Source organism: Tursiops truncatus, chromosome 17, assembly GCF_011762595.2.
Source record: "Tursiops truncatus isolate mTurTru1 chromosome 17, mTurTru1.mat.Y, whole genome shotgun sequence".
Taxonomy (NCBI): Eukaryota; Metazoa; Chordata; class Mammalia; order Artiodactyla; family Delphinidae; genus Tursiops; species Tursiops truncatus.
The window spans coordinates 13,974,586-13,988,619 of record NC_047050.1 but is presented as its reverse complement, the minus strand read 5'-3'; the positions used below and the strand labels follow the sequence as shown (position 1 = coordinate 13,988,619).

The window sequence follows — 14,034 nt, the reverse complement described above, 5'->3', positions numbered from 1 at the left end:
CATGGTATTTCTAGAATAAAACCACACACTCTGTTTCAGTGAGATGCAGAATAGACATTTTTGGTGAAAATTATTTGGAGATGAAGAGGGTTAGAGAGAGAGTGAATGAAAGGAGAGACAGGTAGATAGAAGGAGAACAGACTTAGTCCAATCCACTAACCTGTCAATTTACGTTTTACTCCTCTGGCATCATGGAATGACATTAATAAGAAAAATATTGACCTTTGAAATATTATGACGTACTTATTGCCCTGGTTTCAGTTGATATGTCTCAGTCTAGGGAAAATCATTTGTAGGAGGGTCATTAACTTTTGTCAAATGTTTTTATAATTAAAGACCCCTATGGCCTTGAGATTTAAGCAAAGTATGCTGTGGAAGCCCAGATAGCTCCCTGAGGTTTAAATAAGCAAATGGGGGCATTTAGTTCCACGTTTATCTTTGCTCATTCCTAATGTTGAATTTCCTTGATTTCCAAGTACACACACAAATATGCACATACACAGACACACACACTTACACACACCAAAGCTTAAAATTATATCAGCGGCTCCCTGGTGGCGCAGTGGTTGAGAGTCCGCCTGCCGATGCAGGGGACACGGGTTCATGCCCCGGTCCGGGAAGATCCCACATGCCGCGGAGCGGCTGGGCCCGTGAGCCATGGCCGCTGAGCCTGCGCGTACGGAGCCTGTGCTCCACAACCGGAGAGGCCACGACAGTGAGAGGCCCAAGTACCGCAAAAAAAAAAAAAAAAAAAAAAAAAAAAATTATATCAGGCATTCCAGTTCTTAAAAGTCCTTTCTACTCCCAAACTCTGGAGGTTTCTCATTGGCCCTTCCCCGTAGGTTGTACAGCCTCTAGGTACTTGACTGGCTACTCCCGTTCTTCCCTCCTCTTCTCCTCTCTCATACATACTCCCTTTACTTGTTCCATTTAGAGTAAATCAACAATCACTATGGGCTTCCTGGGCTCTGACACCAATCCATGCCTTCAGGACTTTTCTTAGTTACTCAACCAGGGATGGAACCTGGGCCCTCAGCAGTGAGAGCTCAGAGTCCTAACCACTGGACCACCAGGGAATTCCCACTCCAAGTGTTTTTTCATGTATTTTCTTGAACAAAGACTATTTCCTACTTGTATCTGTTATCTATTACTATGTAACAAATTACTCTCCAAAACTAGCAGCTTAAAACAAGAAACATTATCTCATCGTTTCTGTGGGTCAGGAATTGAGGAGCAGGTTACCTGGGTGGGTCTGGCTCGTGAGGTTTCTATCAAGACAGCATCCAAGGCTACAGTCATCTGAAGGCTTGACTGAGGATGGAGGATGTCCTTCCAAGATGGCTCCCTCACATGGCTGCTGGCAGAAGGCCTCAGTTCTTCGGATTCAGGTGGCCGGAGGCTTCAGTCCTCACAACATGGACTTCTCTGTAGGGCAACTGGAATGGTCTCACAGAATGGCATCCAATTTCCACGAAGTAGGTAATTCTAGAGAGGAAGCCTCAGTGCCATTTATGCCCTGTTCTTGGAAGTTCCACACCAACACTTTTGCAAAATTCTCTTTGTCAGGAGCAAGTCAATACTTACAGCCCTATGTCTAGGGAAGGGGGATTGAGTTCCACTGCTTGAAGGGAGAAGTATCAAAGAATTTGTGGACATGTTTTAATGCAATCATACTTTCTTTTGGCAGTTCGCGGGTCTCTCACTGTTGTGGCCTCTCCCGTTGCGGAGCACAGGCTCCGGACGCGCAGGCACAGCGGCCATGGCTCACGGGCCCAGCCGCTCCGCAGCATGTGGGATCTTCCCGGACCGGGGCACGAACCCGTGTCCCCTGCATCAGCCGGCGGACTCTCAACCACTGCGCCACCAGGGAAGCCCTGCAATCATACTTTTGAATAATAATTCTCATGCTAGAATGCATTTTTCTTCTCATTACACATAAACATTTTGCTATAACTGAGTATAAATTCTTCTAGTAGTGTCTATCAACATAAATGCTGAACTGAGTGAAATATTTGCTTTGTTCTAGAGTGGGGTTCTTTTTACTACAGGAAATATTCAATAAATATTCCATGTAACTTTTGCAAGGATTTTGCCTTATGAGTTCTTTAGTGAGTGTAGTCAGGTCAGCAAACATTTCTTTCTAAACACCAACAGTACTGAATGGTAAGCAAGTGACAAGTGCAATAACCGTAGGCAGTGTTATGATGTGTCCATGATGTCTGTCTAAATACGCTGACTTGTTTTTAGTGTTTTTTTTTTTTTTGCGGTATGCGGGCCTCTCACTGTTGCGTCCTCTCCCGTTGCGGAGCACAGGCTCCGGAGGCGCAGGCTCAGCAGCCATGGCTCACCGGCCCAGCCGCTCCACGGCATGTGGGATCTTCCCGGACCAGGTCACGAACCCGTGTCCCCTGCATCGGCAGGCGGACTCTCAACCACTGCGCCACCAGGGAAGCCCGACTTGTTTAGGATCATTCTGAGTTTTTAATCTCCTCATGGATACTGCCAAAATGTTTTTTACTAGAAACAAAAATGTTGATAATCACTCTCCAATTTTTGGTGATTTCATTTACCAACTACTGGTTTGGCCCAAAGGTGAAAAAAAAATAAGGGATGCGTTCCGTTTAGTTAAAAAGTAAAAGACAATTAAGTCTAGTCAATATGATAGTCATCCTCTGCTTTCTCCCCCGAAAGAATGTTGCTCGATCAATTGAAAAGTTAAAAAAAACAGTCTTCTAATCAGTTGTTTTGCTATATGAAGAACAAGAAATTAATTTGGCCATTGCTGTCTTTTACGGGAACCAAGGTGATGTTTTGACATCAAACATGTAACACTTTCTCTCTTAGCCCTCTTGAGTGAAATGATATCCAAGTGAACTGGCTTTATTTAATCTAGTTTCTTTTATTAAAAATAAACAAAGCCTGCCTGAGAGTGAGGCCAAATGCCCACATGACCACTGCTACTGTATTCTGTTGTCACCATGTGACTTGATCTATAAATAGCTGTGAGCTACTCTTGCTGAGAAATCCAGGGGCCCTCAGTGAAGATTTACCTTTCTGATGGCCAGATGAGGAACACAGTGGGGATCAGACTCCAGAACTGCTGATTCATCATTGCGGATTCGAATTTTCACTTAATGCCTTTGTTCAGGTTGGAAAAGTCTTTCCTGTGTGGCCAGTAAAATATGTGAGGAATGCGGGGCTCCTCAGTGGGTGGATTCCATCATGGGTTTCTGCCAACCTTCTTGGGGTTGTGGGATTCCAAACGAGACACAGGACAGCTGCATAATCCTCTTAAGCACCACATGAGAGACCCCCCCACCCCCCGCCAATAATACTAAACCACGGTATTTAACTCATCAGTAATAAGTGTTGGGCTTTAAAATACAGTGGCATTGTTTAACCAACATAATTTCAAGGAGTCACAGAGAAGCATAATTACTAAGTTCTAATCTTCCAAACATATCTCAGCAGGCTGGGACTGTCAATGTCAGCATAATAGACTTTTCCAACTCTGGGCATCTGTGTGGGTATAGGTATGTGAATTTCAATCACCCATCTGTATTTCCGGGCTTATTGGTATCTTTTTCTCTGATGACGTAAGGGCAGAAGTAAACTCTTGCAAGGGAGAATTTTTAAGGGAAATAAGAGCTCCAAGCAACTAAAATAATAACATGGACATATTCACTTGTGCCTCTAGTTTCCAGAAGAAAAAACGGATTCTGAATAAGCCAGGTGAGGCGCCCCTGATCTGCCTGAGCTCTATGTAGTGCACTGGACTCCAGAGCAGTGCTGCTGGCCCCCAGGAGAGTCACTTAACCTTTTTTTTTTTTTTTTTGCAGTATGCAGGCCTCTCACTGTTGTGGACTCTCCCATTGTGGAGCACAGGCTCCAGACGCGCAGGCTCAGCGGCCACGGCTCACGGGCCCAGCCACTCCGCGGCATGTGGGATCTTCCCGGACCGGGGTATGAACCCGTGTCCCCTGCATCGGCAGGCGGACTCTCAACCACTGCGCCACCAGGGAAGCCCGAGTCACTTAACCTTTCTGTTCTTCACATGTCAATGGGAGTAGAGTAGTATGACTCACGCAAAATCCTGAGAACCGGATCTGGCAGTCAGTAAATTGTCAGTGAATGTTATCTATTATTATATTGCAGAAAACAGGAGGAAGCAAAACAACCAGTTAACCATTTAATAGCTATTGAATTGTTGTTCTTTTAAATTTCTCAAACCTTTTTGAGAGTTTAGCCTTTGGCTATGTTGTCAGGACTTTTTGGTATTTTCCCTGCAATATGTCATAACTTCAAGGATGCAAATATGGGCTACAAAATAGTGGATTACCCTCTTATCAATCTTGGAGGAAATATCTTTATTGGATAGCATAGCTTTACTTGTAAAGTAGTTATTTAAAACTATCTAGACGAAATCTGTTTATATTTCTTTAATCCTAGAAGTTTTTCATCCAAGTTTCGTGCCATCTTTTAAAACGATTGCCTGCTTTTTAGAGACACAATTCTCATCCATCCATTTATTTATTCTGGTTATTGTTTTGCGAACAGACTGAAGGGGGAAATAGGCAGAAGCCGGGAGACCAATTAGGAGGCAAGAGGTGGGGCGGCAGCAGGACCATGAGAAAGGATCAAATTCTGAATATGTAGTATTCCAGGTTAGACCCAACAGAATGTAATGATAAATTAGCTGTGATGTGAGAAAAAGACGTGCATCAAGATGACCATGATGTTTTTGGTTTGAGCAATTAGAAGAATGCAGTTGCCTTTTAAGGAGGTGAGGGCGTCTCAAGATGAACTGGTGTAGGAAGGAATGTCCAGAGCTCTGATATTTTATACTTGAGATGCCTCTTGCACATCCAAATGGAGATGTGGAGGTGTTAGATGGTAGGGGGTCCAATAAAATGCAGGACACCCAGGTAACCTGGAATTTCAGATGAATACAAAGCAAATACTTCATGGCACACACTTCTACTAAAAAAAGCTATTCATTGTTTGTCGGAAATTCTAATTTTACTGGATGTCCTATATTTTTATTTGACAAATTTGGTCGTCCCATCAAGTGGGCAGTTGGATAATGAGAGGTCAACCTAAACACCATCTTTAAACCATGCGATCGGATGAGATCATCGAAGAAGTGAGCTCAGACTGCAATGCAAATTGATCCAAGGAGTGAGTCTTGGCACTCGGTGTAGAGGTCAGGTGATAAAGAAATAGTAAAGGATACTAAGAAGGAGAAGACAGAAAGTTAGGAGGGTAACCAGGTGAATGGGGTATAATAGAAGGCAAAATAAAGCAAGCGTTTCAGGTGGGAGTGATCAGCTCTGTCTACTGCTGCTAATAGGTGAAGGATGCTGAAGGAGAGAGCTGGGAAGAGATGGATGAAAGAAGAGATCCTGAATGGGATCCTAATGACAAAAACAGTTTTGGCTGGGCTGTGAAGGGAAGAATCTGACTAAGAGTGTGTTCAGAATTCTTTTGGCTATGAAAAGGAGGGGCAATTCTTTCAAGGAGTTTTATAGAGTGAAGAAAAGGAATATGTCATCACCTGGAGAGGAAAATGAGGTCAAGAGGTTTACTTTTTAAATGAAAGAAATAAGAGAATGTTTGTATGGGGATCAGTATGATCCAGAGAGAGAGAAAACTTAATGATGCAGGAGGTGGAGGGGATAACTGCCCCCTAAATGTCCATTTATAAAAAGAAGGAATGGGATCTAGCGAGAAAATGGGGACTTGACCTTGGCTAAATATAGAGGTCACCAGTGATAACCTGTAATAAGGTGGCATTTAGGGCAGGGGTGTAGGGAGGTAAGTAGAAGTGGTGGTGGTATTTCATGGGAGTTCTCCTCTGATTGCTTCAATTTTCTCAGTGAAGACGGAAGCCAGGTTGTACTTTGCTGAGAGTGAGGGTTAGTGAGAAGGTGTCAGAGGACTAAACCACTTTATTTCTTGTCTATCTCTCAATGTTTTTGCAGTTTCATCTTTTCGGAGTTTTTTCATTCCTCTCTTATAAAACTTTTGACTTTTCGTCTTGTTTTCCTGGTGGTGCACGTGTCCTATCTCCCCTCAGAGTTTGTAAACTCTCTGGAGGCAGAGTTCATGCCAGTTCATCTGTGAATTCCTATGCCTGGATCGTAGTAGATGATCAATGAAAATTTATGAAGAGAATTAAGTTTTTAAAAACAAAATGCACTATAATCCCCAGAAACTCTTTTACTTAAGCTAAAAAGAAATACATCGTTTTTTTTCTGACAATCCACTCTATACTGTGGAAGATTCAGACAAGTTAAATCAATTCTTTGATCCAGCAGTTAAAAAACTGTGCATTACAGAAAATCCTATAAAATTGTATTAGCAACCTACACTGAACCAGAAAACCACTTTAGTGTGCGTAAAATTATCAAATAGCATAAGCATATCAATTAGGGTTCAAAGTGGAAAGAAAAATTCTTGAAATAAGGCCTTATAGATTGCAAATCGTAAGCAGTGTATCCTACATAGACCTTTAAATACAATTTTAAAACATGGAGTTTTTTAAAATGTTGCCAACTACATTCTTCGAAAATATTAACCAGATGAAATTATGTAAATATTTTCAAAAGGGTAAGAAAATATAAAGAATTATTCTCAAGAAATCACCATATATTAGGGGCTAAAAAGTGCTGATATGTTAACATATTTACAAATAAAATAATAGACACTTGTACTTGGTGAGTAGATTAGGTATTAACTTCAAAAGTCTACGTAATTATGGCTCTGCTTTATTTTAGAGTATAGATCTAACCACACACTATGTAAATTTAAAAGATATTCTATTCAGTGTTTATGTAATTGTGTGGTATTTCCTCTAAAATTATAGTGAAGATATCTATCATTAAATAAATGCTCTCTCCAATTACTGTAAAGTCCCATAATCTTTTTGCTTCTGTAAACAAAGAGCTACTGTAACATCCTTATGAGAGAGAGCCACTTCTGACAGTTTCACCCATTTCCCCTTTCTTTTAGAAGAAAGAAGTAACCAATTAACTCTGCAAAGATGAGTTATCACATAAATACACTAAGCTTCAGTAATGAGCGATAATGTCAATGTATTCCCTCCACTTTTACAGATTGGCTCATTGTCTTTTAAATTTACACATTGTGCCTTTAACACTAAAACTGTTTCACATATTTCAAATAGAAAATGAGTTTTTAGTGATTTTTAGTCAAATGATCTATCTTCCATTTGCTCATGCAGTCCCAATAATGTCAAAGGAGCAACTATACCTGGATTCATTTTCAAACTATTTGATGTAACCATTTTCAAAAGACTAGCCGGCTCAATAAAATAATCCATCTAAAGTAAGGTTATTGTAAACAGCGGACTTGCAAACATGTGACTGCTCAGAGCTATCAGTCCTGTTCATTTTATTCTTCTGAGTTTCATTTTATTTTCAAATTCATTCTTTTCCTTTCTGGGATTAAGCCTTTTTTTTAATTCAGGAAAAATTAAGTTTATTTTTTTGGTATGGTGTGAGGCTGAGACTTCACAGCTGAATATACTCAACATTCTAAACCTCCAATGTCTGTAACATGCCCCCTGGTTATGCTTCCTCGGTGCGCTGTCATTGTCTGAGGCTGCTTCCTTACTTCTGGCGTCTTCTCTAACTGGAACTATTTCACTGGAGCTGCTGAGCGTTATTGCTCTCTCCACGACTAAGACAGAGCCAGAGAATGCTAGAGCTGGAATGGTCTTCAGAGTCCATCTTGTCTACCATCTTCTTTATGGCTGAGGAATGAGGTCCAGAGATGGGATTTAACTCGCCTTTTACGCTGAATAGTGAGATAACCGGGAAAAAAATCTAAATCATGTTACTCTCAACTGGGTGCTCATATTTCCATGTGCTTTGAATTAAAATTTACTTTCCCATCTTCCTTCTTCATGCATCGCCCAAGTTCATTTTTCTTTACTCTCCACAAAAGACTTCACACTGGAGCATTGTTCTGTTTTCCTTCTTGGGATCGTATTCATGACCTAACTTAGAGCTTGTATAAATGCCTGCAATATTGGCATACCAGCTACCTTCCAGTGACATGTTTTGCTTTTTTTTTTTCCTCCAAGCAAATGCCATCTACACAGGGGATTATCACCTATTTCTCTTATGTGTCTCCTAAGTTTCACGTATTATCTTTATTACGGCACTCATCACGCTGGACTGTCATTGTTCACTCAGTTGCCTGTCCCTCGTTAGAGACAAACACCTAACTCTGTGTTCTCAGTGGCCAGGGAGCCCCTGAATCTACTCCCCAGCCTTGTCCATCGGCCTGCCTACAGCCATGGACCCTGTCTGGAGGCAATAATGTGTGGCCCACCCATGTTTTTCTCTCCTGAAACAAGAGTACCTTATCCAACAGAAAGAAGTTCCAAAAATCCTTTCTCTCTCCTAGCTTTTCTCCAAATCAGATTCCCCAACTCAGGGCCCTGTAGAAAATCAAGCAGGTATTTCACTTTTGCATAGGAGCTGTTTTTGGAAGTAGCCAGAGTGCCACTGTTTACTTCCTTAAGCTTTTCCTCCTCTACCCACTCAGAGGCTGCAACCCCAGAAAAGGTTCAAGGCGGAAAGAGGAACGGAGGAGGCTGATGGAGATGGTGGAATGCTGTGTTCTGGGAAGTATCACCTTCCCTGTTTTTGTGTTCGAAGTAAGAATAGATACAGGAAGAGCCCTGGAGGTAGGGGAAGATGGGTGTCATCATTTCTAATATAAATCTGTTTTCCAGAACCTCAAAGAACCAGGCAGAGGCAATGGCCCTCAGCTCGACAACACCTGAAGGCCCAGCCGCACTTGGGAGCTGGCAGGAACCCTTCCGATTATCCTCCCGTTTCGCTGTGGAAGGTCATCTGGCGTGTCCATTTCATGCCATCTTAGAGTCCCAGAGAAAGTCGAATTTCCTGAAGGAGAGGTGGGCTGGGAAATGCATGTCAGATAGAGGAATCTGAATGCAGTTGCCTCTTGACCGTCTAGCAGTGGTTAAGGATTAAGCATCCTATTTACCTGGAGTCATATGGTCTGGGTTTCAATCCCAGCTTCATCACTTCTGAGCTACATGGTTTTAGCTGGGCTGGTTTGGTGCCTTAATTGATGCTCCTGAGTTTCGTCTTCTGTCAACTAAACATAATAACACTCATATTTCGGGTCACAAGAAAAAGTAGCCAAGTGACTTTTATTGAAGCTCACTCTGTGCCAGATCTCTGGGTCTAGAACATTATATTATTGTTGTTTTATTTTCACAAATACTCTATGGGTTGCTTCTAATACTTGCTCCATTTTACATACGAGCAAACTGAGGTTTAGAAAAGTTAAGCAACCTGTCCAAGGTCATGCAACAAGGAAGTGGTAGGTGTGGGGTTTGAACCAAGCCCCTCACCACTGCACTACTCAAGCAGCATCACTAACACAGAGTCAGGAAGGCCAATACACGTAAGCCCTCAGCACAGCTCTCACGCTCAGTCACAGCGTTCTACGGGCAGGAATGCTTATTTGGTATTATTTTGAGATATATACATATTATGGTTCTCTGAAATCATGACAAGGTACATTAAGGAGTAGGACACACCTTAGTTGTTGTTTTATTCTTGACATGCTCTAATTAGCCGTAGTGTAACTTTAGGCAAGGTTCTTATCCTAATGGTATCCCCTCTTTCTTCATCTAAATAATGAAGTAATATATAGCAATTGGTTATCTTATAGTAAATGTGGGTTTAAGATTTAGGGGTCTTCTTCCTGGCTCTGCATCTGACCCCAGGCCTCATTTCAAAGTGGAGAAGCATTCTGCTTCAAAGTTTTTACAGGATAACCTGAATAAAGTGGTATTGAGAGTGTTCATACTAGGTATCATCTAAAAATATTATAAAAACTTAGGTTAGAAAGAATCATCCTTGTTAACAGAGTGAAATGTTTTGGTATATGGAGATATTTGTCTGTCATCATTTTTTCTTGTACCTAATCCAAAAGACTGTGTTGGGAATTAGGATATAATAGATAATTTTTTTTTTACAGATATTGACTGCAGCCCAAGAATTAGGCAGGAATAATAACAGAAAAAGAATACTAAATAAAAGATGCTTTCTAGCGTAGCAGTTTATTGTAATGATTAATCTTACAGTAAGATTTTCAGAATCTGAAGAAAACATACAAGTTGGCTAGTAGTGCAGGCTATATAATTGTGTTAGTTCTTAATATAAACTTTGGAGAGTCCTTCTCGAAGATCTGGATCAAGTCTTAGAGATTTGATCCAAATTTTTCACTTTTTCTAAATGACTATAGAAGAAGAAGCATTGTTATAATCTTTATATAGTAATAAGAATGCAACTATTTGTTCTTTAGATGACCCTTGTTCCAAAGTTATTATATTTAAAAACCACTTCCAGAAAATCAAGCAGGGGCCAGTTGAAGAACATATGGTATGCTAAGGAAATCACTGCTTTGTTCTAAGATGTTACGGAAAAGAAACACTTCTTTAAAGGTCCCATATGAATAGCCTATCTTAAAAAAACAATGTTAGGGTCTGGACATGAGCAAAAATTTGGTGATAAATATTAGACTGGTTACTCTTGCCAAATACAAAGGAAAGCTTTGAAATTTATTTTCCAATTGGGCATACACACCAATTTATGTTTATCATCCGTCTTCCGTATTGATAACAGCTTACTTCTCACAAACTCTCTTTTGTAGAATAAGGGACAGACCCGATCCAACCCAAAAACAAACAAACAGAAACCCCAGAAAATATGAATTCTTTCAGTAGCTCTGGAATTAATTAGATACACTGACCATTTTGGAAACTGAAGACATTAACATGCTTTGAAAAAGATACTTCTGCTCCATCTAAACTTAGCCAGCACAAGGAAATAAAAACAGCCGGAAGTAAAGTAGGCAGATCACTCCAAGTTGTGTTTCTCCAAGGATGGCCCACAAGTAGAAATCATCTTAGAGGTTGTTGAAACTGTCCATTTCCTGGTTCCCCAATCCAAATTCACTGAAGCCTCAGGAAAATAAAAGCACAGAATGTTACCACATGGGACCATGAACCCGAAAGTGTGGGTCCAGGGGGAAGGTTGAGTGTATATGCAATTCACGCATACAACCTATTTGGATGTCTGAGTTTGCTTTTAATTAAAAAGGGGGATTATTTCTAAATACCTCAGAGAGTCTGAGAGTTGAGAGTCTGAGCTAGGTTATCACCTGAAATATAGTAAGACCTCAATCAGGTTAAATTTTTTAACCTCAAGGATGGTGGAAGGCCTGAGAGACATAAAATCATTAACTTCTCTTCAAGAGACCATGCTAGGAACTTTGAAATGATTAGGAAAATGAAATACGATGCACAATCAACTGATAGTTCAAGATGGGATCTCAACCTCTCTTTGACAGGGGATATTAGAGTGTGGAAAATTACCTGCAGGCACCGAAAGAAGTGGACCTCCTGGCGTTACAGTCTTTTTCTGGGGTGCTCGTGAGGAACAGTTGAAGAGCTATATAATCATTTATTCACCAGATTTAAGACACATTCTTTCTGCACAGAAAACTTGCCTGAAGTCAGGACTTAAAACAAATGTTTTACATGCTACCCTTTAATAGTTAAGACTTTTTGTTAAGTGAGATAGTAGATCTCTTTCTTTTCATCTACTTAGAGTTTGGTCTTCTTTTACTATGGACTGAAAACATCCCAACTGATATATCAAACTTAAGGAAATAATTAGAAACACAGATATAATTTTTGTATAAAGATTGCCATGTTGACTATCATGTCAAAAATGGAAACAATAGCAATCCAATTAGTGTAACTATGACATGATACGAACATTAAAGATACTCTGAATATTCCAAAGAATATTTAATTGGAAAATAGATTATAATATTTTCACAATTTTCAGTTGTACGTAGAGGATAAGGCCTGAGTGTGTGTGTGTGTGTATATATATATATATACATATATATACATATATATGTATATATATATATACACATACATATACACAGAGAGAGACAATTGTTAACATTTTTATATTTATCTCCTTGTTAAATAAAATAAATATATATATATTTAAAAGGATATAAATATAAAAATGCTAATACTTGTCTCTTAATTTTAGATAATTTTAAATTTCTTTCTCATTACCTTTCTAAATGTTCAAAATAACTTACAGTGAATAAGAAGTATTTTATAATCAGGAACACATGTGTATATTTAAAGAAATGCTTCAGGAAATGGAAAACTTTATTTATGACAAGGTAACTGGGAATCCAGTTAAGAGTAGCTGGGATCCTGGAAGGAGAAATTGAAAAATCAGAAATTAATGGCAACAGATTCATCATTTTGAATAAAACTAAGGAAAAGATCTGCCCTTCCGTGCTGGACATATGATAGGGATTTCCATAATGTTATGTGCTAAGCAAAGCAGAAGGGAGAAAAAGACATATTTAGATGATAACTTTTTTGTTTTTTTTCCTGCAGGGGCATGGGGAGTACCTGTTATTGGAATTCTGCTTGGAAGCATAAGGAAGCAGGCATGAAGGCTGTGTGTAGGCTCATGGCCTTGGAGTTTTCAGCAACTGTAACCCCGGGCGTGTGGCTCACCCCAGAGCACAGCCTTCCCACTGCAGTGTTTCCTAGTCCCACATTCTTGACGTCTGAGTTACTCTCCCGTCAAAGTGTGACACTGAGCCATGTGCTAGAATCATATACCTCCCTCTCAAAATATTTGACCAACAAAATGGGATTAAAGTTGTGTTGGCAAAGGTGGGTTATAATGATTTTACCTATTGGGAGCTATTCATCTGTATGTTGTCTTTATCATTCCAGATGTTGTTTGTGGAAGGAGAATGTGATTGCTAGCCAAAATCTACATTATGTCATCTGCTCAGTTCTATAAACAGATTACGCAAGCTGTACAGACACATGCTGTGGGCTGTGGTTAGCTAATTACGTTTAATGCAAATATGCACATGTATAATTCATTTTAAAGGGATTAATTATAAGTGCTATATTTTAGTTATGAGGGCTTTTGGAAAGACCTCATCATAGAAGTACACTAGAGCCATTTAGCAGCTTTTTAAAATGAATACAAGCCATTTGGAATATTGTATACAAAACTGATTTTTGTGAAAATACTCACTAACTACATTGACTATGAGATAATTTGGCAAAAACGCTAATCTATATTGCAGATAGATCTGGTCCAGGTGTACCTGTTGTCAAAACATAGCATTTCTATTTTTGTTTCAAATCTAGGGTACAGACTGTTTCCAAATACAGTCACCTGACTATTAAATATAAACAATGAAGCATAACATTTGCCCTGGCAGCAAATAATGAGCAAATACGTTTGTTCCTTGGGAAAGTAAAAAAAAAAAAAATTGCATCATGTTGAACAATGTTTATATTGTTCACTCAAACTTCTGTTCCCTGTGACACTTTTGCTTGCCCACTCAGTGTCTGTTCTCCCCTTCACCTGTGGTGATGTCACCTGATTTTGATTGAGGCAGTATGTAGCCAGGTGCAAAATTAAATTTCCTAGCCTCCCTTTCAGCTACAAGTGGTCATGTGATCATCCTGGCCAATGTTGTCAGTGATTGCATTTTAAAAGTGACGATGTTTAAACAGGGTATTTAAAATTAAGTAATAATTCTAAAATTCAAATGAAGAAGACCAGACCTGTGGGGTATGCGATATTAGGCAAAGGGAACAACATGAACAAAAGCAGTAAGACTGAAATCATTCGAAGATCTGAGCCCTATATCTAGTTCAGAACTGTTGTTGAGAAAAGTCCAATAGGAAAGACAATAGAATAGTAGACAGGATTTTGAAAGATAACAGATGTTATACATATCAGATTTAGCTTGCCTAAATGTCTTAGGTGTTCAAAATAATATTAGCTTATATAGGAAAGAAGTTTATTTCTCTCACACATAAGTTATTCCCTGAGGAAGCCAGTCTAAGGCAAGCTTGGAAGCTCTGATCATTATCAATTCGAGTTCTCTCCAGTT

At 39.7% G+C, this 14,034-nt stretch overlaps 1 long non-coding RNA gene across 4 annotated transcripts in view; it reads left to right on the top strand.

Annotated features, from left to right (window-relative positions):
• The window catches only part of LOC109548344 (uncharacterized), a 389,113-nt gene extending 375,837 nt beyond the window's left edge, over positions 1 to 13,276 (top strand). For 2 of the 4 annotated variants that reach the window (XR_002174431.3, XR_012327211.1), the window contains exons 10-12: positions 3,840 to 8,686; positions 8,765 to 8,947; positions 12,503 to 13,276. This is a non-coding gene — a long non-coding RNA (uncharacterized lncRNA). The remainder of the gene's footprint in view (positions 1 to 3,839; positions 8,687 to 8,764; positions 8,948 to 12,502) is intronic. The other 2 variants (XR_012327209.1, XR_012327210.1) reach the window with 2 other exon arrangements.
• Positions 13,277 to 14,034: the final 758 nt, after the last annotated feature.